This window comes from Triturus cristatus, chromosome 4_1 (assembly GCF_964204655.1).
Source record: "Triturus cristatus chromosome 4_1, aTriCri1.1, whole genome shotgun sequence".
In the NCBI taxonomy this organism is placed as follows: Eukaryota; Metazoa; Chordata; class Amphibia; order Caudata; family Salamandridae; genus Triturus; species Triturus cristatus.
In genome coordinates this window covers 769,282,520-769,305,801 of record NC_140585.1, presented here as the reverse complement: position 1 = coordinate 769,305,801, position 23,282 = coordinate 769,282,520, and the positions used below count along the sequence as shown (strand labels likewise).

The 23,282-nt window shown below is 41.5% G+C and overlaps 1 protein-coding gene across 3 annotated transcripts in view; it reads right to left on the bottom strand.

Moving 5' to 3' along the window:
* LOC146855507 (monocarboxylate transporter 2-like) overlaps nucleotides 1–23,282 on the bottom strand; it is a 350,090-nt gene that overhangs the window by 222,252 nt on the left and 104,556 nt on the right. The window lies entirely within an intron of this gene.

Here is a 23,282-nt window from a genome sequence, read left to right as displayed (position 1 = left end):
TGCATCCCTTAGAGGGACTTCAAAAGGATCTAAACATATTTTATACATATTTAATAATCACTGCATTGCACAAGTTAAAATGATACAGTTTTTTAATATTGTACAATAATTAGAACATGTATCACCACTGCTATTCCCATGACAACATATTGGAAAATTATCCAAATAGAAATATGACATTTTGCTTAGATGACCAAATTTTTTTGTATCTGTTACTTTAAATTTAACCCCTCTTCATGGGTCCAAATGACACCATACTAGCAGTGAAAACTGCCACAGTTAAAAAGAAAAAACATCTGTGGAGTTATGTTTCTAGACATATAAAGTGTGAAATTAGTAACGTATAAGCAAATATAGCACAAGCAAGTTATATTTAAAATACTGCAGTTAGTATATAATATTTTAGAGTAAAGTTATTTCGATATCGCATATGGTAGATGTGTGGCAAAATGTAACAAAATATTTATGCCAGACTTTTGTTTTCCTATGAGAGATTTCGGTGATCTTCTCTTCTTTAATCCGCCCTCAAAAATGCACAACGTGTGAATTTCTTAATAGGTGTTTTCCCTAGACTTCCTACAAGGTGTTTTACATTTGAAAATGATCAATTGCAAAATGATAAAAATGATAAAATTATCTATTCTCACCTGAGGCAAAGTCTGTTCTATAGCCAAACAGTGGATTAAAATGCATTTTCATTTCTACTAGTGCATTAACGTTATCAACATTAGACACAGACATCACAAAGATTAATTTTAAGATGCAAAGCAACTCCTGGAAATACATTTAAATCCAAATAACACATCATTCTAACAACAAAGAAAACCAGCACAATCATTCAACAAAAATATTATGTGGCTAACATCAGAAGCAACTGTCCTGTCCTTATGTAAGTGCATGTCCAAGGTACCTCATAATATTTTTTTTAAAACGAAAACAGTCCAATACAAGACCTGGTAAAGGCACAAGACTTAACCTGGACATCCTTTTTCCTTTTAATTTGTTTATTTTATACAGTTTATGCTAAATGATCAGTAAAATGAAACTGTTCACCTGTACTCACACAAAAGAAGAGATATGTTGCAGCGAATTAGCATTACTGCATCTGTATAAATTCGGCTTCTGGGTAGAGCTAGCCACCCTAGACTATCTGTTCAGTGGCTCTGATCCTAAATAGGTTGTGCTTATTACAATATGTTAATTACTTCTATTTATATTACTGTTTTCTTGGGTATGTGGTGTAACAGAAGTCATTTATTTGTTTTTCTGGATAACAATCCATATTATGTTCATCAGTTTGACTCACAACACTGATAGAACGCTTTCAGCACTCTATTTTGTATGGGTGGATTATATTTATGGTTGTCATGCACCTATATGCAAGTATATCGTTTGCAGTGTTTTATGATCATGAACATGTATCCAGATTACTCATTTACACATTCATTGTAGTGCAATGTCTTATTATGATCATGTATGTATCGTCATGCCTGCATATACAGAGAGCCGGACGGTTTATAACCATATAATGTAACCGTTTCTTGTTTAAGTTGCCCGACTTCTTAGGCCTGTACTTGTTTTTGCACCTTCTTGGCTTCTCGAGAAATAAATAATGAAATGCATGTTGTTTTCAAGAAATAGCAGTGTTTTCATCCTACTGCAGGTATTGGAATGCCAACTCGTTATTTTCAGATTGGAGAAAATACAAGGAATGCTTTGTAGAAAGTTAGAAGCGAGATGGGAGGATGTCTTTCGTGTCTGGCTGGTCTGGGAACCAAGGCCACTTGTTGAACAAAGGCATACTAATTAAAAGAGCGTGAACCTCTCCACATAGAAAAAGTTGCAATGGAAAGTTTTACCAGGATGAAGCAAGGAATCGATTTCTATATCGTATGACGTGCAGGGACAGAGACCCCAGACTTCTGCTAGCTTTCGGAGAGAAAGGAGCATCTTAGAACTCGCTCCTAGCCTTAAGCATTTTAACCCATTTGACGTGAGGACTTCTCAGGAACTCAATTCATGATGATACCTTTGGGACTAGATAGATGGGTATTAGATAGCATCTCTTATTAGTATAGTGTAGGGACAGATTTGTTTTATTCCTAATGAGAAGAGATTTGGACTCTGCTTCTTTTCTGAGTTGTATCCTGATCCTTGAATTCACCATTGTATTGTATTCTTGTTATGCCGAATTACTTATATTCGTAGAATCGGCTCTGTATTGATTTTTCTATCTCTATACATGTTAATCTTACGATGTGTATACATCCTATTATTCTTGGCCTTATAATAAATTGACAAACTTAAAGACGGAGTCTGTGATATTTTCAGGTATGATATTGCCATCCTGTTATGAAATGTTTTTCCCCTCCACCACTTTTAGTAGGTAAATAAAAGATCCTGAGCGCTAATTGTTAGGAAGAAGACAGGGGTGTGATTTGGCGTAATCAACACTTTGTGATGCAATACTAAATTTCTTTACCAGTGCTTGTTAGCATTGGTTAATTATTCCAGGCTGTTTAGTTCTATGATTCTGGGAAGATGTTTAATGTGTTTTCTTCTAGTTGAGACATACACTTTGGTGATTGCTGAAAGAGATTACTTTTACAAAGCTACTATTTGTATTTTTGTGGCTTTGGGACAGTGGTAGTGCCAAGCTCATACTTCTTTACCTGGATTTATATGTATAGCAACTATCATGCTGATCATCTCTTTTTAAGACTGGCGTTAGCCACAAGCTTTTGATGTTACTAAAATTATATGTATAATATACATATTTATGGTTTAAATCTTTTTATTGATTTAAAGGAGTACAATAGCCGCTATCCACATCCACTGGCCGGTGGGGAACGAAATAATATTCAACACAAACAAGAAAGATAAAGAGGAAACTAGAGATGGGCCTGAGTAGTCTAGGGAGTGGGGGCAGTGTTACATTATAGTCTGCTATAGCCGTCCTGGGGAGTTTATGGCGCCTAATCACTTAGTTGTCTGCGGGAGGAGGCTCTTTGGCAACTATTAGTACCCTGAGGCACAAATTCTGTGGAAAAGAATGCTAGAATAGTGTCCCAGGTTTTGTCAAATTTCGGGAGTTAGAGTGTAATGCCTGCTGTAATCTTTTCCATACCATCAACTTTCACAACCTATGCAACCAATCCAGTCGGGTCAGCACCTCTTCTGTTCCCCATCAGGGTAACAGCACCTGTTTAGCCGCGCCTAGCACTATGGTGAACGCTCTCCCTCGGCATGATTTAAGAGTAGAAGTAATTGCGTTGGGGAGCCCGAACAGTAGATAGCTACAGAATCTGGGAATTTTGGTTTGGTGTATGTTGTCTACATCGTTTAAAATCAAGTTCCAGAATGTTTGTACCTTCGGGCAGAGCCAAAGGATGTGTGAGAGGGTGCCCCGCAGCTCGCATCTGCGACAACAATGGTCATCCCCTCCTGTCCTCCATTTCGCAACCCTAGCGGGGGTGTAGTACCAGTAGTGCGCTATTTTTAAAAACATTTACTTTCCCGCTGGTTTGCAAGAGGATGCTCTAGCTCTGTGCATGATGTCATACAACTCCCTGGGGTAGAATTTGCGCTGAAGTTCAGATTCCCACTGGAGCTGCGCAGAAGACTTAATGCTCTGTCTGATTGTGTTCAGGAATGCATATATATCAGAGAGCAGGCACTTGTCTGAGGTACGGGTAATAAACCATCTCTCAAACTTGGTTAGCGGACGGTTCGCATGGGGGAACACCTGTGGCTGGGTCAACCAGTGGCGAAGGGCGAGGTACTGCCAGTAAGCAATCCCAGGGACTCGGAAGTCTGAGACCAAGCTAGTGAACTCCATCACCCCCTTTTCATCTAACAGATTGCCAATTATTTTGCAATTAGCTTCTTGACAGCATATGTATCCATTTCCCGTCCTTGCCGGGGGGGGGGAATCCGAATTCCCAATAAAGGGAGTCAGTGGTGACATAGAGGTCGAGAGGCCATGCGGTTCATGCACTCAATCCCACACTCTGAGGGTAGTTCTCAGGACCGAAGACACATATACTCCCAGTGTACGGTGTCGCTACGGGAGCCAAGGTACCTTGTAAATATGCTTACTCGCTATGGAGCAGTCGATAAAGCATCAATGTTTCTCCGACTCCAGCTTGTACTGCTTGATCATGTACCTCAGTTGCGCCTCCTGGAAGTAGCGCTCCAAGTGCGGGACGCCAAGCACTCCCTCCTCCTGTCCCAGATTTGTCAGATGTTGAGCCATCCGTGCTTTTTTCCCTCCCCACATATAGCTCCAAATGAGCTGTTGTAGTTGTGCCACCAGCCTAGGTGGGGGCCAAAGTGGGAGTGTCTGCATTATGTACAGGATACATGGCAAGATAGTCACTAATATACATATTTCAGCCACCTCTCTTCACCAATTTTCTGTTGTTGTGTCATACGCATTTTGCTTCCACCCATTACAGCATACAGCGTGGGTTGATGAGTCAGCCTACTTCAGGGACTGGTTAACCTCACTTTAGGTGACTCCATTGTGCTCTTTCACAATGGGTACAATGGCACACAAGGTAGTTACATTCAGTGCCAGTGTTTTAGTTGTTTTCACTTTATAATTATTTTAGTATTGCCCTTGTGCTAGACTAAGAGGTGGTAGCAGGATGCTTACTACCACATGCAAGCACAGGGCACATTCCAGCTTAATCAGTTTATGTCTCATGCCAATGCCATTGTAAACTACTTTTAAAGTGTTCTTTGTTTACTTGACTGCTGGTCAGACATAACAGATTGCGTTCATTTGAACATTTTCTGTATTAAGTTATTCTCTGTTTACTATGTGTGCTGTACACACAGCAAAAGCTTCCATATTACACATGTGAATTCATAAGTGGAAAATTCTTCACAATATATTTATTCTGGACTCAATTTTACCAATGGTTCTTTGAAGTGCATTTGTAGGAAGTAGGCCACACTATAAATTGTAGAACCATGTAGATCTTTTATTAAGATGGAGAAACTCCACCCCCAGCTTTCCAGCTCAGGGTCCTAATCCACTGGCTTCAAATTTCCACACTTCGACCATAAACATTCCAAATGGAACATACCAAACAAGAGAATCTAAGGTAAGCAACAGAAGCAAACCACCAAAGAGTATAATACCTCAAGTTCCTCAATAAACTTTGTTCAGGAAGAAAATCCGCCTTTATCATGTTTCATTTGTACCACTTTTTTATTACCTCCTTCCTCTCTTTTTCTTTTTTTTCTTGCTATCTTTGCTTCTTTCCTTCATCCTTTGTTTCTTCCTTTCGTTCCTCCTTCTTTTGTTTTTTCTCCCTTGCATTCTTTACTTCCTTATTTTTATGTTTTGTTGCCTTCGTGCCTTCCTGGTTTTTCATTTTCTATCTCTCTTGCCTTCCTCTCCTTATCATTTTCTTTCTTTCTTTCCTTGTCTCTCCTTTTTCTCTTTAATTCTTGCTTTCTTTCCTTCTTGTTTTCTCCCTTCCCTTCTTTCATGCTTTCCTTACTCTTGATTTCTTTCTTTCTGTCTTTTCATTCTTGTTTTCTTTCTAATCTTTTCTTTCCCTCTTTCCATTGCACCTTTCCTTTTCTTGTTCTTGCTTTCTTTTATATTTCCATGCTTTCTTTCCTTTGTTCACTCTTTCTCTTCTTTCCTTTTCCTTTTTTTCTTCCTTTCCTTTCTTTTCTCCATTCTTTACATCTTGCCTTCTCTATTTACATATTTCTTTCCATTGTTCTTCAATTTTCTTTCCATCTATCCTCCATTCTTTCGTTCCAACTTTCCTCCATTCTGTCTTACCATCTTTCCTTCCTTCATTCTTTTTGATCTTTATTTCTTCCTTTACTTTCCTTTTTCATTATTTCCTTTTTTAATATCTTTCCTTTCATTCCTTCCTTCTTTCTTTTCTTCTTTCTGTCTTTCTATTCTTGATTTCTTTCTTTCTGTTCTTCTTACCTGCATTTACATTCTTTCCCTCTTTTGTCCCTGCTTTTTGCTATATTTCCTTGTACTTGATTTATTTCTCTTCCTTTCTTTCCTTCTTTCTTGCTCTTCTTTTTCCTTTCTTTCCATCTTTTTTCCCTGCCTTTTTTCTTCATTCTTGGTTTCCTTCCTTTTTTTCTGCCTTCCTTCTTTCTTGCCTTTTTTCATCTTTTCTTTCCCTTTTTCTCAAAAGTAACAGGCTGTTTGCCAATAGCAGAATGTTTGGCTTTTTTAGATCTGTGTTAGCCGTGAGCTTTTGATTTTATTAAATTATGTGTATGACATAGTTCTTTTAGAGGGTTTCTGCCACTCTCCATCCATTTGTCTGTGGTTGTGTCATTCACATTTCTCTCCAACCAACTGAAGTATGCGTCACAGGGCAATGGATCAGCCCACCTCAGCCATTGGCTGAATTAAGTATGAGTTATGGCATGCGTCCCTTTCACAATGAGCACATCCAGAAACAAAGTAGTTCCCTTGAGTGCCAGGGAGTACTATGGTAGTGTGTGCATTTATGAGACTAAAACATTTTGCCTTTAGCCATTGTATTTTTAGAACAATTACGTTTATCATAACCCATGACAAAACATGAATTGACAAAGGTTAGCAGACAACCCCAGACCTATTTCTTTGCCAATGTTTGTTTTAGTTTGCCTCAAAGAGCTAAGGGACCTGTTATGATGAACCTGCTATTACAGTGATTTAAACCCAGGCACATATCATTTTCTGAGACTTATGTTCAAATACAGCTTTTCCTTTTTATGAGGGTCTAGTTTTCACTATTTAGAACATCAATGATATTCAAAACGACATCGCTTCACTCAAGAGACAACTCAATTCACAGTGATGTTAGACCCACTCTACCTTTTCAGGAAGGTGCAGGTTAATGGGAGAAAGAAAACGGAGAAAGAAAACAAAAAAGAAAAGAAGACCCACATCTGGGTAGAATGGTATCCTGAGAATTACATATAACAACATATTAAAAGGAAGATGTGTTAAAGTTTGTGTGCTGCATCCAAAGAAAGATAGACTCATAGATAAACAAGCACAAAGGAAACACCTATGTGTTTGGTTGCTGCACTCCAGGAGCCTTCCACCTGCCACGGGTGCATCATGTTAGTAGAACTCACCCTAGTGCTGAGTCTTAAAATGTATTCGATACGTTTATCTATTGCTTATGTATTTTTGTATTTTGTAGGGCAACACCTGCTCCTGTGAAAGTTACTCTCTACAAAGAAAATGGGGTAACCAAGTTTCCCTCAGAACCTGGGCATGTACAGTGTGAAAAACAATGGTTCTGTCGGGCAACAACATTTCTTTTCAAATTCCAACAATTATTTAAAGGTAAGTCAACTGATGGCGCTACAACCCAAAAATATTTTCCAAATTCATTAAAGAAAAGTAATTTACTTGAATTTAACGCTTCAAAAACAGAGCGTTTTATTCAATACAATTGTTTACCATAAAAATAAGCTGTCTGATATACCAATCAATGTGCAGCGCAAGTGATAATAGGTACAGTGACAATGTGAAAATACATAAGTGTAAAAATCAGTGTATTATACATATAAGTGGCAACATACATAATTGACATATATTTACAAACAGAAGAGTTTTTTGGGGTTTGTCCAGTTTCAAAATATAACACAAATTACTCGAGCTGAGGACTTAATCCAAATTAATTTGAGAGAAAAGAAACTTATTGAAGAATGGACAGTTACATTTTTATGGTAAACATTTGTATTGCATGAAACGCTCTGTTTTTGAATCGTTAATTTCAAGTAAATTGTGAAAGTTACAGCAACAGTAAATATATGTTGTGCCGATGTTGTATATAATTTTGTATGTGCACAATAATGCAGTGGTTACTGCATTGTATAATCCCTACTGAAAGTCTTGTCTATCAGCTTTAATCAGACCCTCCAAGAGTTAGCTATTTCATGATTTGTAACAACTGTCACAAAATCAAAACTTAGGTAAAAAAATACTAATTTAACAAAAGCCTCTGCGAAAATGAGACAAATAAGCAAAAACGTGTTTTTACCCTTGGTTTATCGACCTTGTGCTGCAACTACTAGGCCAATACATTCTGGGTGGACAAGAGAGGGTTTTATCCTGTGAAGGAGGAGCCTGCCTCCTAAAAACTCCAAAAATTCAGCAGAAAAAGACTGATGGAGATTGGGCCTCAGTTAGTACAACATCCAAAATGCCTCTGTTGGCTGTTGCCCCACCTAGTGGCCATTGTTCTCCTGTCCCTTACAACCCTTTGCCCCTATGACACCCATTTTCTTACCCTTTCGACAGTGGCAGCCATTTTCTTAGGCAATCTGTGCCCCCTCGCCCCTCTTGGCTTTTGTTCTCCTGGCCTTCTACCCTTCCTCAGTGGCACCTGGTGTGAATTACCTTCCACACCCTTCTCACATGTTCATATCCAGTGTGAAGTACATGCAGCTGGAGGAACTGTTACTAGAGCCCCCTCCACCCTCCAACCACCATAAATTAAGATGGCGCCAGAGAGGAGTGTGCTACAGCAACTGCCCCTTCCAACACCATGTATTTCATGATAGGGTATTAAAGCTGGGAATCAAGATGTCCAGATGGTGCCAGACACAGTGCAACTTACGAACTGAAATCTGTACTCTACCCAGCAAAAACAATACCTCTTCTCAGTTACTTTCTGCTGCAGGGTGCAATGTTGCATTGATGACTCTGTATCTCAGCCACAGTCGTTTTGAGGCAGGGACTTTCTTTTGGCAAATGTAGCTTTATTTGGGTCACAAATGTATTTGGTTAGAAAAGTAATAAGAGAAATAACATGACATAGACAGGGGTAGCTGTTAACCAAAACAGACTGATAGAACAGTGCAATATTTATATACCAAAAGCATATTCAAAGGTTTAATATGCAAACCACTTTCACTAACCCGGAATGCAACCAAACGATTGCTAGATGGGAATGGAAGAGAGTAACTACTTCCCTAACTTAATCAAATAGACTTACAAGGTTTCTTAGGAAGATGTTGCCTGAAGACTCAAGATGTAGGTCACAGCAAAGCATATGGTAATTTACTCATGCAGACCAAATACCTTTCAGTTTTGCTTAAAGATCCTCACCCACTCTAGTAGTGCAATTTGTTATCATCGGGTCGCATTCTGGTCCCTAAAAACCAGGATGAGCTCAACCATATTCGTGGGAGCTATTATAGATATTTGTCTGTCAGGGTCCACTAAAGGACAAAAAATATGTCAAAACACCCAGGCATCCCTTTTTCTTAATGGAAGATTGCAGTATTGATGACAAAATGTTTGTTTGGAGTGACAACGGGGTGTTATGGTTGAAAACCCTTATTTGCATTAACATGTTTCAGCCCTTGCTAGAGAAATGCTACTGCCAGTAACACCTCTGCTGCTTTTTCCTTTAAATACTATTATCTGAATACATCACGTGGGTGGCCAAAAAGCAATTGGGGCAGCGACAAACCATCATTGGGCATGAAACCACATTTTTCTCGCATTGAGCTTCCACGCCTAAAGCCAACAGCTTCAGAGACCAAAAGGTAAACAATTTCACAAGGGAGAACTTGGTCCCCGTATTTGCCTCATTCTCCATCGTAGTTGGCCTTTGCCTTTGACTTTCACCCAGTCAAGCCCAACCAGATAACTGCGGTTGGCAGATAACACTTTTTAAGTTCTATTTTGAACCTAAAACTTTAAACATTCAGAATTATGGTTCCAGTTATTGTTTTTTGTTGTTTTGCAGTCATTTTATTTATTAACGTCTATTCTACTTTTCTAAATTGGTTTGGGATTTGTGTTTTGTTTTCACTACATTTCTCTTTACATACTCCATAAATACTTTACACATTGCTTCTAAGTTAAGCCGGACTACTTTTGTGCCACGCTACCACAGTAAAGCACAGATTTATTTAGTGACTTTTGTGGTTCCCCCTGACAGGTGTTGTGATTATTTATTGAGGTGGGTACTCATGTACCTCAGCCAATACTTCAATTTCTTACACCCTCCTACTGTGGCTGGAGCGTAACTGTCTAGAAGGGTCCTGTGGATGAACAGAAGTACCTCTCCAGGTCAAAAGAGGTAGTGCTAAAACGTTCCTCTTTTCTACCTATTGTTACTGTCCACTTCCAAATAACTGTTGATCACTTAGCAGGGATCAGCTATCACCCATTGGCCTTTCCAGGGCCCAGAGGCAAGTCATTGTCCTCAGAGGTAGTATTTTCCAATCTTTCAGGAAAAGATGTGTATATCAGATCTGAGCATGTGTTAGGGGACATAACTGGTTGCAAGCCAGTTCTGGATTGAGCAGCCTAAAGTACAGATTTACAAATTTACTTTCCTGCTAAAGTTATCAAGAATCTGATTCAAGCAATAGCTAAATTAAAAAATCTAAGCATGAAATAACTTTGAAGCTTTTTTCTAGCATTTCCCTAGATTGAGGTAGAAAATAAAGCTTTTAATCCAAACTAGGCCCATTAGAGAAAACTCTAGACAGTCATACTGAGTGAAACAGCTTTCGACCAATATGTGATGAGTCCTATTTCTTTTTATGCATTAGTTCCTTGCCCTTTTGGCTTGCAAGACACACTTGGCTCACTTATGGATATTTGAAATAGGCTTTTTTCTTCATGAAAAATGAAATTTTCCATGCCATGAGTCAGTGCAGGGCATTTAAACGGCAGCCTAGTCAGAGCACAGTGAAATATACATTGCCATATATATGGGTAGCGTAAATAACCACTACAGCTCACATGACATTTACCTTTCCATGCCATAAGTGCAATCAAGGCATCATTTACAATGGACTTATAGGGAAGGTAAATATGCCTAATAGGGGGTTCCAATAATTAGCACATTATTTAGAGAGGTAAAACTGTCAGTTTACTACACTACTGTTTAGCACTGATAAAGACCACAAACTCTAAAGCCAGCAAAAATATAGTCCCCAAAAAATGATTGTGAAAAATGTGTGGTGACTGTGCAGAAAAGGTGAATTTGCTGCAGTCAAAGTGTGCTAAAAGTAACACCTTTTATGTAAATCACTTAGAAACTGGCATAATCGAGGTATAATGCACTTTATAAAAAACACATTCATAGTTTTATTAATATACCAGTGAAACGTTGTAAAGGAGGGCTGTATTGAAACTAGCACCGTTACGTTTGGGTCATTCAAGAACTACAATACTGCCATTATTTGAGACTGAGATCAGCATTTGTAGATAATAACCATGAAAATTGACATTTTTATCAATGTGGACTTGCAGAACGGGGCTTAAAGTGAATAACAATGCCAAATTTATGCCAGTGGTTGCAGGCGAGGCCCACCAACACTTGTTTTTGGGACAGGCCCTTATTTCTACACATTAGACATTGAGCCAAAGCAAGAGAGAGAAAAACACAGAAAGGGAAAAGAAGTAGAATGAGAAACACTGGAAAACAGTGACAAAGAAAGAAAGCAGGCATAGAAAAGAAACTGAAAAACTGAGATGAAGGGGTATGGAGGATCTGATGGTGCATGAAAGAGATATGAGGTAGAATCAACACTACGCAGACTTTGTATACAGCACCTCAATATCCGATAATGGTGACCATGTGCATCTTTTACAAATTAAGCAAATACATACAATAAAATATATAAATCTGTGTTAGCTTCTGAAGGGTAAAATTGTTCTCTTGGGGTCTGGGGTTTCAATAAAGGTGGGGGGGCCACAAGAGTTTTACGATGCCATGTGATGTGGTGTTTGGCTACAAAATTAATTTAATTTATTTATTTATTGTGTTTTACAGAGCGCCAACATGTCCATCAAGGTTTCAGAACACTGTACAAAGAACGAGTAGATGAGGGTTGTTAAATAATAAAAATAACTATTACTTAAGATCCACTGTACATAGCATTCTAGGAGCTCAGTACAAAAACAATAGGATACAATAATATGAATGACAGTTTCATGATAGTTCTATTATGACAAAAAAATGTCAAGTAGTACGTCTCTAACCTCCATCTTGAAAAGCCTGAGTGAGGTAATAGCTCTCGTCAAGGGTGGTACGGAGTTCCATATTTTTGGAGCAGATTCAGAAAAAGTGTAGCCGTGAGTTTTCCTTTTTTTAATCTGGCTGGTTCTAGTAGGAGGGATTTAGCACTTCTGGAATCCCTTTCACCTCCTGATAGCTTAATCCTATTTGACAAGTATTTGGGACTAGAATTGTGCAGAGTTTTGCGCGTTATGCATGCCACCTTCAGTTGAATCCTAGCTGCAAGTGTAAGCCAGTTGAGGGTCCTGAGTGATGGTGAAATGTGATCATAACAGTGTGTGCCTGTTAAAAGTCTTGCTGCTGCATTTAGTGTGACTTTCATTGGGGCTAGGCTGGATTAAAGTAGGCCTATGACGGTTGCATTTCCAGAGTCTAATATTGATAGCACTAGAGCTTGAACTGCCGTTATGAGGTCATCAAGCTGTATGAATGGTTTTTGTATTTTTCGAAGGTGCTGATGTAGGTTGGTGTTCTGGTTGCCGCTTGTATGTGAGCTCGCATTTTTAGATTTGAGTCTATTGTGATGCCTAGTAATGTTATGGAGTCTGAGATGGTTGGGGTGCAGTTTAGCTTAGCACTCTGAGGTGAAGAGACCAAGGTTGTGGTTGTGGGGATCTAAGTGGTGGGGAGAAAAACATTAATTCAGCTTTCATTGGATTCAGTTTGACCTGGTTGTGTACCAGCCAGTCCTGTATTTTCTTCATTGTAGAAGGGCCTAGCTGGGGTGTCCGTGGGGCTGTGTAGACTGCAGAGCTACAATTGTCATTAAGTGTGATTCTTACAGTAGAGTTGGTCAGTTTAAGGTGAACGTTAGGAGACGGAGTATGAGACAGACAGCTAGTAGGTTTTGCAGGGGGTGCTACTTTTTCATTCACTTAAAAGATGGCCAAATGCTTACAGTGAGCTAGTATGAGCTGCAAATTAACTCTTGCAACAAATTCACAAAGTTTACAGTTAAGTTACCTTAATGCTTAACTTCGGTTCTGTGTTTGGGATCCAGTCCTTCCATTCCTAAATATATTCACACAAACCTTAGATGTGCAGGATTTTTATCAAAAGACCAGGGGGACTGCCAGACAAGTGACACAATTTTCTCATAGCCCTGGGAGGTCACTGAAGAGGAAATATTTATCTGTCAATTCCGTGCTTGTCTAAAGTTCAGAATTCGTTCTGTCATTTTTCATAATAAAGTCGTCAAGCAAACTTTGCTGAGTCACTTAAGCCAGCCATATCCATAAAAATGCAGTAGAATACAACAAAGAAAAGGGAGATAAAACTATGCAAGCAGTAATCCGGCGACAGTCATGTGAGACTGCGCAATTTAACAAAGAACATTGCCACCACTTAGGGAAGAAAAGCAGTGTACTGTAAAACATTTATATTGTGATTTCATATGCTTTCGCGTTTTCAAATAGTAAGAATTCCCAGCCTGCTGCACATTATCAAAAATGTTTTAGTCTGGAAACACAGATTGGTCGTGGAAATAGAAGAAAATGGAATTATGTATTTTTGATGGTTTCACAGATTTTGTAAAGTGTGAGCAAGCGGATTGTACCATTTTGTTTAACAGCATATGGGTTCATTTTTGTATCGTTGGTACTACAAGGAAAGTCCTTTATGAATGTATCTCCAGTACTCTGAAAAACTGGCAGAGGGCAGAAGCAGTGGCTGATATTGTTATCTCAAATATGAATGGTGCGCTGCACCCAACAGTGTGTGGTCTCATACCCGCCCTTTTCGATTAGTGGCAGCCAGGAGCTTACATGCTAAGGTGGAAGGGCAGGTGACTGAAGAAAGACCTATCCATATGACCTTAGACAAACAAGGGTGAGTTCTCCATATCTAATCCAATGTATAGTGAGAGGAGTCCCTGTGCTGTGTGCTGTGAGTTGGTGTCCAGATCTATTACAGTTGACTCAATGACCCACCACCCCTGGCCCACGTAGCTTTTGTAAAGCCAGAATAAAAATATTAGCAGCCACAACCGGTGTTTGTTATGAAAAAGTGGTATAACACAATGCCCGACGTTTGCTACGGCCAAGCAAATCCCTCAAGTCTTTCAACAAGTGACAGCCCTTAGGGTCTATTACCAAGTTAAGACAAGATGACATGCACAGTTACCTGCAGCTAGCCCCCCTGTGGAGAGGAATGTTTCACTAAGTTAAAACATAAATCTCACTGTAAGTCCTAGAACGGAGATAAATGCATGTATCTCATAAGAGTAAATGTGCAGGACAAAGGGCTCAGTGAAAAAGCCTACACACACGATCCCGATTTGACCCTAATCATGCCGGCATAAAACACTGCTCATTCAGGGCTAAGGTCAGGCATGGACTTCAATTACACAATCTACAGTCCTTGGATTAAACAGGCCAACAAATAAAAGATTCTATACAAAACTTAATTCAAAACCCTAAATTGATTTACATGTAGCCATTTCTGGGTGACATCTACATTGAAATCAGCTTAAACACAAAACATGATTTAATTACCTAAGTAGGATTACGTGTATCCTTATCGCGCCAGAGCTCAGTAATTCCGTGATTGCATCAAAGTAGCTTTAAAAAGTGAATGGCTTGTGGGTTCCGCAAGTGGCAGTCTCTATGGGGCCTTAGCCGTGATTGGGGAGCGTTCCGTGCTATCTAGGGTAGAGCGGAAGGTGATTAGGTTCCCATGTATAGCTTGAGGGATCAGAAACACCGGATTGGCATGTTTGACGGTAGGTGAGTGCATAGTCCACTTCTGTATTACCTTTCCTGTTTTATGACATGCTGACATTGTATGCAGTGATCGGATGTTCCATCTCCTGCTCTACACATGGGCCTGCACTCAGGGGCCATCACGAGCTTTGTCGTTATGCACCTATTTACATCACAGGCGTTTGCAGTGACGCAGTGTGCAAAGCTCTTCTGCCTTCCTCTTGTAGACGTGTAAAAGGAGAACCTTTGCCCCATGTTTATTAGGAGGTTGTTTTGTGGCATGCTGCAGTGCTTCTGACATACTACCTTGGACAAAGAAAATATGAAGCCAGTAATTATAATTGAGATGTTGTCGGTTTGCGAACTACTTGAAAAAAATATGCACACATCAGTAATTGAGCGAGTACATCTCACAGTTTCTCATTTGGAACACATTACATGATAGCCGCTGCAACACGAAGATTATGTTACTTACCCTGTAAGCATATGTTCATTGCATACAGTGCTCCGCATACTTCGGCCATCTATTGTTGCGCTGGGACATCTGCAACTTATTTTTCTTCGAAGAAGTATTTCGATTCGCAAAATCTCAGTGACGCTTCCTCTAGTCGTGGATGCGAATGGGCACCGACTGCATTGTTAGATTGACTTGTGCCCAATGGGCAAGAGTAGGTATGGAGTAGTGAGTAAAATAGAATAGTGACCATGTGTGTAGAAAGAGAGTAATATGAAAGTAAAAGATATCTGTAGCTAACACTGGCTAACGGGGAGGAGGGTGGGTGCATGTGAATCTACAGCACTACATGCAACAAACATGTTTACAATGTAAGTAATATAATCCATTTGTTGCATGTGTGCCTATAGATACACAAGCTCTGCGGCGACTGTAAAGAAGGACTCCACTAAGCAATGTCTACCCAGTGACTAGTCTAGTGGTCTAAAAGAGGGACCTGAGAACAGTTTGACCAACTATGGCTTGAAGCCTTGCATGAATGTCCACACAATATATAATGCTTTGTAATTGTGTGTGGAGTGGACCATATGGCAGCTTTACAAATATCTGCTATGGGTAGAAAAGCCAAAGTAACACCCTGTTTGGGGGTGGAGTGTGGTCGGGTGCAGGAAGGTAGGGTTTCCACCCCAGGCTTTTAGATTTAGTCTAACAGGTTTGGATGCATTTAACAATCCACCTGGTGGTCCCTGCCTTAGAAATTAAATGTCCTTTATGAGGCTGTGAAAAGGCTACATATAGTTGTTGCTTTTTGTTCCAGAAGTAGTCGTCCTTCAAATCTTTTTCCAGTTGCCTTGCTGCAGCTGGGGATGACAATATGTAGGCTGACCATGTGGAAATGTTCAGACAGGATGTATGTGTTGAGATGCTGAGGTCAGGGATTGCTCTCATAGAGTAGCCCTTTTTGGGAATAAGGAAGTATTGGGAGTAGATGCTTTTGCCCTGGCATTGATGGGTCACTAGCTCAATGGCTCATTTTAGTAAAAGTACCTGAAAGTCCTCTTGCAATAATGTGAAATGCTCAGCAGATGAGGGTGTGAGTTGGGATGTTTGCTTGGGGTTGAAACGAGCTCCAGGCATTAGCCATGGTTAATGATGGATAGAACTAGTTGATCTGTGGAGCCTTCCCCCGACAGGTGTTGTGTGATCGGTGAGGGGGTGCAAGGCATTTCTTGGAGGAAAATGCTGCTTGCCGGGAGTGCTTTGGAGCTATTTCCCCTGATGGAGCCTCATGCTAAGCCTCTGGAACCCTGTTGGTGATAACTCTGGTGCTTCTAGTGGCAGGATTGAATTGGTTCTGGGGAAGTGACTTTTGACCCACTTCTTGTTTACTGCTTCTGTAAGGAGCCGCTGCCAGAAGGAAGCTAAAGGGCATCCATCGCCTTGATGGTTTTGGTGTCCTTTTTGATTTTTTTTAAGCAGGGTCAACCTGCTGTGCAAACAGATGTTCGCTGTCAAATGAGAGTTTAACAGGTGCTGTTGCATCTCCGGCTTGAAACCGGACACATGAAGAGAGATATGGCACCAGAAGATCACAGAGGTGTTCACCCATCTGGCTACCATATCCACTGAATCCAAGGTGTTCTTGAAAGTAGCTTAGGAGTTGACTTTCCCCTCAACTAGTTCTTCCCCTCTCTTTCAGTATTAGGGAGGTTTTAGAGGAGCCCTTCCATCTCTTCGCAGTGAGCTCTATCATTCCAGGAGAGGAGGCCTACTGGGCTGCACCCACTGCTTCTCTCTTGCAGCATCAATTCACTTGCTCTTCTTTTCAGGAGGTGGAGCATCATCCATGGCCTGGGCTGCTACCCTTTCCCTCCCATTGGTGATAACAGTGGAACATGACCCCTGATGTAGAGTGGGTCAGAGGGAGCTGGTGTATATTTCTTCTCATTCAGGCGTTGCCACCCTGGATATGACTGTGACCTTACTGAAAATAGTCTTTCTTTATAGGCACTAGATTGGTTAACTTTGTTAAATGGGAGAGAGCAGTGAATGAGCTGCCACAATATAGTTTCTGAAAAAACTTCAGCTCCTGACAGCTTTGCAGGCACATGCAACAGTGTTTAGTGCTGAAATACAAAATATGTTGTTCAAAAATATAGTTTATAAACTTTCTCCCCTTCGACATCACATTTACCATCAACTTGCTTATTGACCACTTACGCCAATCCGACTGAATCAGTTTGCTTTATGTTTTTTATGGAACTGCTGATAGGCACCATTATCCATGAATGCATGCATCCACTTTTTATGGAAGCACATATCTTCTACCTAATCAAAACATGTGGGAATTGCCGAAGCTCTTTTCCTCGTGTTTCTCACATAAATGTTTGGCAACAGCTGCGCTATCAAGTCAGGCCCCAAAATCACTCCTGCGTACATAGAAACAGAGAGTATTTTGTTTTACGATTTCCAAAAACTGAGGGTATTGGTAAAATGAGCAGCTCTTGCCCTCCGTGGTCCTAAGCACCGCTCTCCCACTACAGCTCACACCTGCGTTGGCTCCCTGGATTAGTGACTGCAACGCAGTACCGGAATCCCCAGTTCGATCCCGCTGGGGAGACCTTGACTGCTGTGATTATTTACTTATTGGTTTGTTGTAATTTATTGCTTTGGTTGGTTGTTTTGCCCCTAATTCTAATTTCTAGTTTGCCTTTGCTACATCATCCTTTGCTGATTGTCATTCTTTGTGGACGCCGTTATTGTACAGCATTTCCCCTGCTCCCCCCACCCTCCTGCCTCCCTGCCAGCACCTCCCACCTCCCAGGACTACTTATGGATTCTGATGCACAGCCACGTGCAGCAGGGCTCCGCTGGTGCACCAGGTAAGCCCGTCTGTGCCTGTCCATGCCTGGACCACACCTAGTGCCACGACTCCTGGCTCTTCCAGCCCACAAAGATACACCGTTGCAGACCTTTGAGCATTGGACCGCGAACGCACCAACAATCTCTGCTGATTTACACCCCCACGGACCATTCGTAGGACCATTCTTCTGGCGTCACTGCCGCATCACCTTCAGCACAGGAGCAACCAACGACGCCAGAAACAACACCAACACAGCTGCATCCGCTACATTGACCTAGACAACCACAATGACACTCCAGTGCATCCTACTCAACGCACGTTCTTTCTGGAAACACACTACAGAGATCTGGGAAATGATCTCCTCCCTCACTCCGTATGCTACCTTCCTCACATCTGACATCGCACAACCATCCCCCAAAGGTTACAAGAGAACTCACCAGGATTGAACCATCAAGTACAGTGGTGGAATCGCCATCATCTACAGAGACACCCTCCACTGCACAACATTCTTCGACGACCTAATAATGGTAATGGAACATCTTAACTTCCAACTCCACACAGATGGGAAAAGCACCATCAGAGGTACCCTTGCCTACAGACCACCAGGACCACGGCCCAGCTTCTGCAACACCATTCCACGAATCAAAGCCCCACTCGCATTCAACTCTGAGCACTACATCTTCCTAGGGGACCTTAACTTCCACCTCGACAACCCCAGTTACGCTTGTCAATGGCCCCCACTCACATCTAAGACACACGCTCAACCTCATCTTTACCTCCAGCGAAAGAGTCAGATACATCCACACAACTCACCTGGTCCGACAACCGCAGCATACCCTTCACCATTGCAGGGAACACAACCACCCCGGTGCTGGGCCCCTCAGAACCATGTGCGTGCAGAGACTGGAAAAAGGTATCAGAAGACCAGTGGAACAATACGTTCTGCTCCTGCTTCCCAGACCCGGCACATAACCCACAACTAGCAGCAAAGAACTTTACCCAGGGGATCACAAAATGTGCCAAAACCTTCTCCTCTGCCAAGATAACCAAGGTCAAAGAACAAAGCAAAAGAGCAAGCTGGTTCACCGAGAAACTGCTCTCCACCAAATGCAACTGCAGACAACTCTAAAAGGTAGTGGCGCACCAGCAAAAAAACAGAAGACCGCACTGCCTACAGAACCGCTTTCAACTGGTACCACAGCCTCCTGAAAGAAACCAAGAATGCCCTAGTAGACCCCATCAAAGCCAGCATAAACCACAGCAAAAAACTTTTTGCCATTATGAAGGAGTTCACCAATCCTGCAGCCACTGAGAATGGCATCACACCCTCCTAGGAACTGTGCGAAAACCTTGCGAACTTCTTCCATGACAAGATCTTGGCCATCTACTAAACCTTCAAATGCCACCCCTCCACCCCAGACAGCATCAGTCAGCTCACACCCATGAATTCAAATGCTGAACACCCACTCACCCACCGGGAACTCCTCACCACGCAAGACACTATCTCCATCATGAACTCTGTGCACTCTGGGGCCCCCACGGACCCATGACCCCAGCACGTCTTCAACTTCGGACGCAAGACAATGGGAGACAGGATCAGGAAGGTCCTGAACACCTCCATCACTGCAGTCTCCTTCCCTGAGGACTGGAAACATTCTGAAACGAGGCCCCTCCATAAAAATTGATCCACTGACCCTGCCAATTTGAAGGACTACCGGCCCATCTCACTGCTCCTTTACCCAGCAAACGTCCTCAAGAAAACAACCAACCAGTGACTCACCCAACACCTAGAAGACCACAACCTACTGGGCCCTTCCCAATCCAGATTTCAAACCTACCACAGCACTGAGTCAGCCCTGATTGCAGTCACCAATTACATCAGAGCCCTCCTTGACCACAGAGAAAAAGCAGCCCTCATCCTCCAGAACCTGTCTGCTGCACTTGACACTGTCTCCCACTACATCCTGATCAACACAGGGATTCAAGGATATGCCCTGAAATGGATAGCCTTGTATCTCACCAGCAGAAGCCAAAGGATCCATCTCCAACCATTCACTTCAGAGCCCAAGAAGATCATCTATGGAGTCCACCAGGGCTCGTCCCCCAGCCAGACCTTCTTCATCACCTACAAGAAACCCCTGGCCAACACAATCAGATTACACGGACTCAACATCATCTTCTATGCCGAGGACACACAGCTCTTCTACTCTCTGCCCAAAGATTCGTCCACCACAAAAGGTAACTACCACAGAAGCATGATAAACTTTGCAGACTGGATGAAGTATAACTGTCTCAAACTCAACTTGGAAAAAACAGAGGTCGACATCTTTGGGAACAACACCTCTCCATAGAATGAGTCATGGTGGCTCGAGGAGCTCGGTACTCTCCCTGACCCAACAGACCAAGCCTACAGTCTCAGCATCATCCTGGATAACAAGCAATCCATGAAAAACAAGTCAATAGTGTCTCTCCCACCTGCTTTTACACCCTTTGTGTGTATCGCAGATCTTCAGGTGGCTCCCGGTAAACACCAGAAGGACCGTCACACAATCCCTTATCACCAGCAGACTTAACTATGGAAACAAGCGCAACATAGGAATCACTGCATGCCTCCTAAAGTGACTCCAAACAGTACAGAAGTCAGCGGCAAGACTTATGCTCGACCTCCCCAGAAGGACCCACATCACACCCCATCTCAGGAAACTACACTGGCTTCCAATGCAGTAGAGATGCCAGTTCAAGATGCTGATCCACGCCTACAAGGTCCTGCACAACGAAGGACCAGCATGCATCAACAAATGCCTAACCTTCCACCAACCATCCAGACACCTCCGTTCAGCCTCCCTCTCCATCGCAGACACCACACGGATCCACCAAGCCAACAGTGTAGGATGCTCCTTCTCGTGCCTGCCATCCAAGGCAGAAAACAACCACCTTCCAACACAGGACTGCACTGCCAATCCAACAATTCAGAAGAGATCTAAAGAACTGGTTGTCGAAGTGAACAGCTCCAGCACCTCGGGACCCTTACAAGTAATTTCCATTCTCTATAAATGACTGATTGATTGATTGAATGATACTTCCATTGGTTAAAATTAAAGTTCATTTATTCTGCAATATTGATGAAATAGTAAGAACAAAAGTTTGTAATGCTGTTGCAAGGTTTGAAGCCATGCATTTAGATCACAAATAATGTTTAACAAATATCTCTTGTACCATAATTCTTTCAAGCCAGGCCAGATCCACAGCCAGTTGGTACATGGAAAAATACTTCAGATGGATGGGAGAAATTTGTTAGGGGATTAGCGAGGAAGATGCTTGCTAGTTGGTCATTGACTGTGATGCTTGAGAGAGCAAGAGAGACTGAGAAGATGGATCTGTTTGTCCATCGCATGAGTAGGCACTGTGCTATCACAGGGTGGGAGAAAACGACAGATTAGGCAAAATTTCCTTTTTTTATTTATAAACTGTTGACAGGCTAGGTATTCTGTTGTTGTACTGTAGCATTTAGATAGCACTTCCTTCTCTATTGAGGGGTCCGAAGAAACGTTTAGGACGGATAACACATGAATCCACGGGAGTGTGTGTGGTTGGAAGATTGTTGTATTTGCTGTGATCCTCTGTGGGAAGCATTCTGATATCATGAGTGAGAGCTCAGAGAGGTGCTCTAATCTTGGCTTTAAGTACCAGACCTATTAGCATGATGGAGGAGGCAATGTGAGAGACAGGTATGCAAAACTAAATTGTAGTAAAAGGGCAGATTTGGGTGACTAGGTAATCTTGGTTCCATTGTGATTGTTCAGGGCACAATTCAATGTGCATCATTGTTTTATGCCATCTATAGAGAAAAGAAACATTGCAATGACAACCATTTGTGGGCTGATAAATGACGTGAGGGATTCTGTTTCAATGCAAATGTGACCCCACATGAATGGTGTGCCATCTGAATAGTGAAACCACGATATCGATGGGGCACAATATCGAGAACTGAATATCAAAAATAAAGCATCTACAGGTAAGTCAGTCTAGATTCTCTATAGCTTAATCCACATCTGTGTAGCTATGTGGTGCACATATCTTCAAGAATAATAGATGTGGAGTTAAGAATAGCAAATCTATACTTCATGAATGCACTTACTTATCGTTATTTTGTCCCTCAATATTCTTCCAGTGATATTCTTGTTCCATAATATTCTTGGTGTATTCAGTAGTAAAATCCACAAGTATCAGATTACATCTGAATTAGATATCGCTTTCCCTGGCATCCCAGGATGTATGTTTTCTCCATCGTCCAAAACAGCTCTCTTAGGTGTGGGGTAAACCCTGAACATTCACCATCAGAAATGCTATAAAATAGATCCATTAAAGGCTTATGAGGAAAATTTGTGCCCATCAGGCAGTGGATTACAGTATATCCAGTCCACACTGCCACACATATTCCTGAGCCAACCTCAAAAGTGTCTAATCATGGCATTTCACTGAACAATCATGGGCATCATAAATTTGTAAATAAAATTGGAAGTAAACCGAGCACTAAGAGACAGAAGATAGATGACAAGTCAACCACTACATGAGCCAACAACTTGCACTGAAGGGAAGCAGCAGTCATCTTATATGAGCTAATTCATCATAGCTCAAAATAATTCACCTTACAACAGATGTATATCACAAGCCCAACATTTCTCCATCTGTTTTACAGACGAGTTCTTGACCGTTATGCTGGTAGGGCAATTAGGTGAGCCCAATGCCTGTGATCTCCTATGCCAGCCCGGTTGTTTAATTTTTCACTAACTACATCTACTGATAGTTTTGGACCCGTGGAGAACAGCTCATTTAGTCCTGTCTCCTTAAATAACATTTGAAGTCCTCTGAACTACTTTATCATCTTTGGCCCCGTGAATTGTCATAATTCAATGAGGCTTTCTAATACGGAATGGTTCAATTTGTATCCGTACGCAGTTTTGACACTTCATGTGATTTCTCATCTGTATTAGTTCCTGAATAAATCATTCAATGTTTATTGAAAATTACTTGGACACTCCTAAGTTAATTGTTTTGTCCTGATGATGTTACTTCTCCCCTGGTTCAGGTATTAGGGTTGCCCCTGTTGTATGTAACCAACATTAAAAATAGCCTTTGACGCTGTGACAGTTTTCATCCAAGTGCTACGAGACAGATCCTGCCTTTGGCCATTTTCTGAGATTGACATGTAACAGTTTTGCTATGGT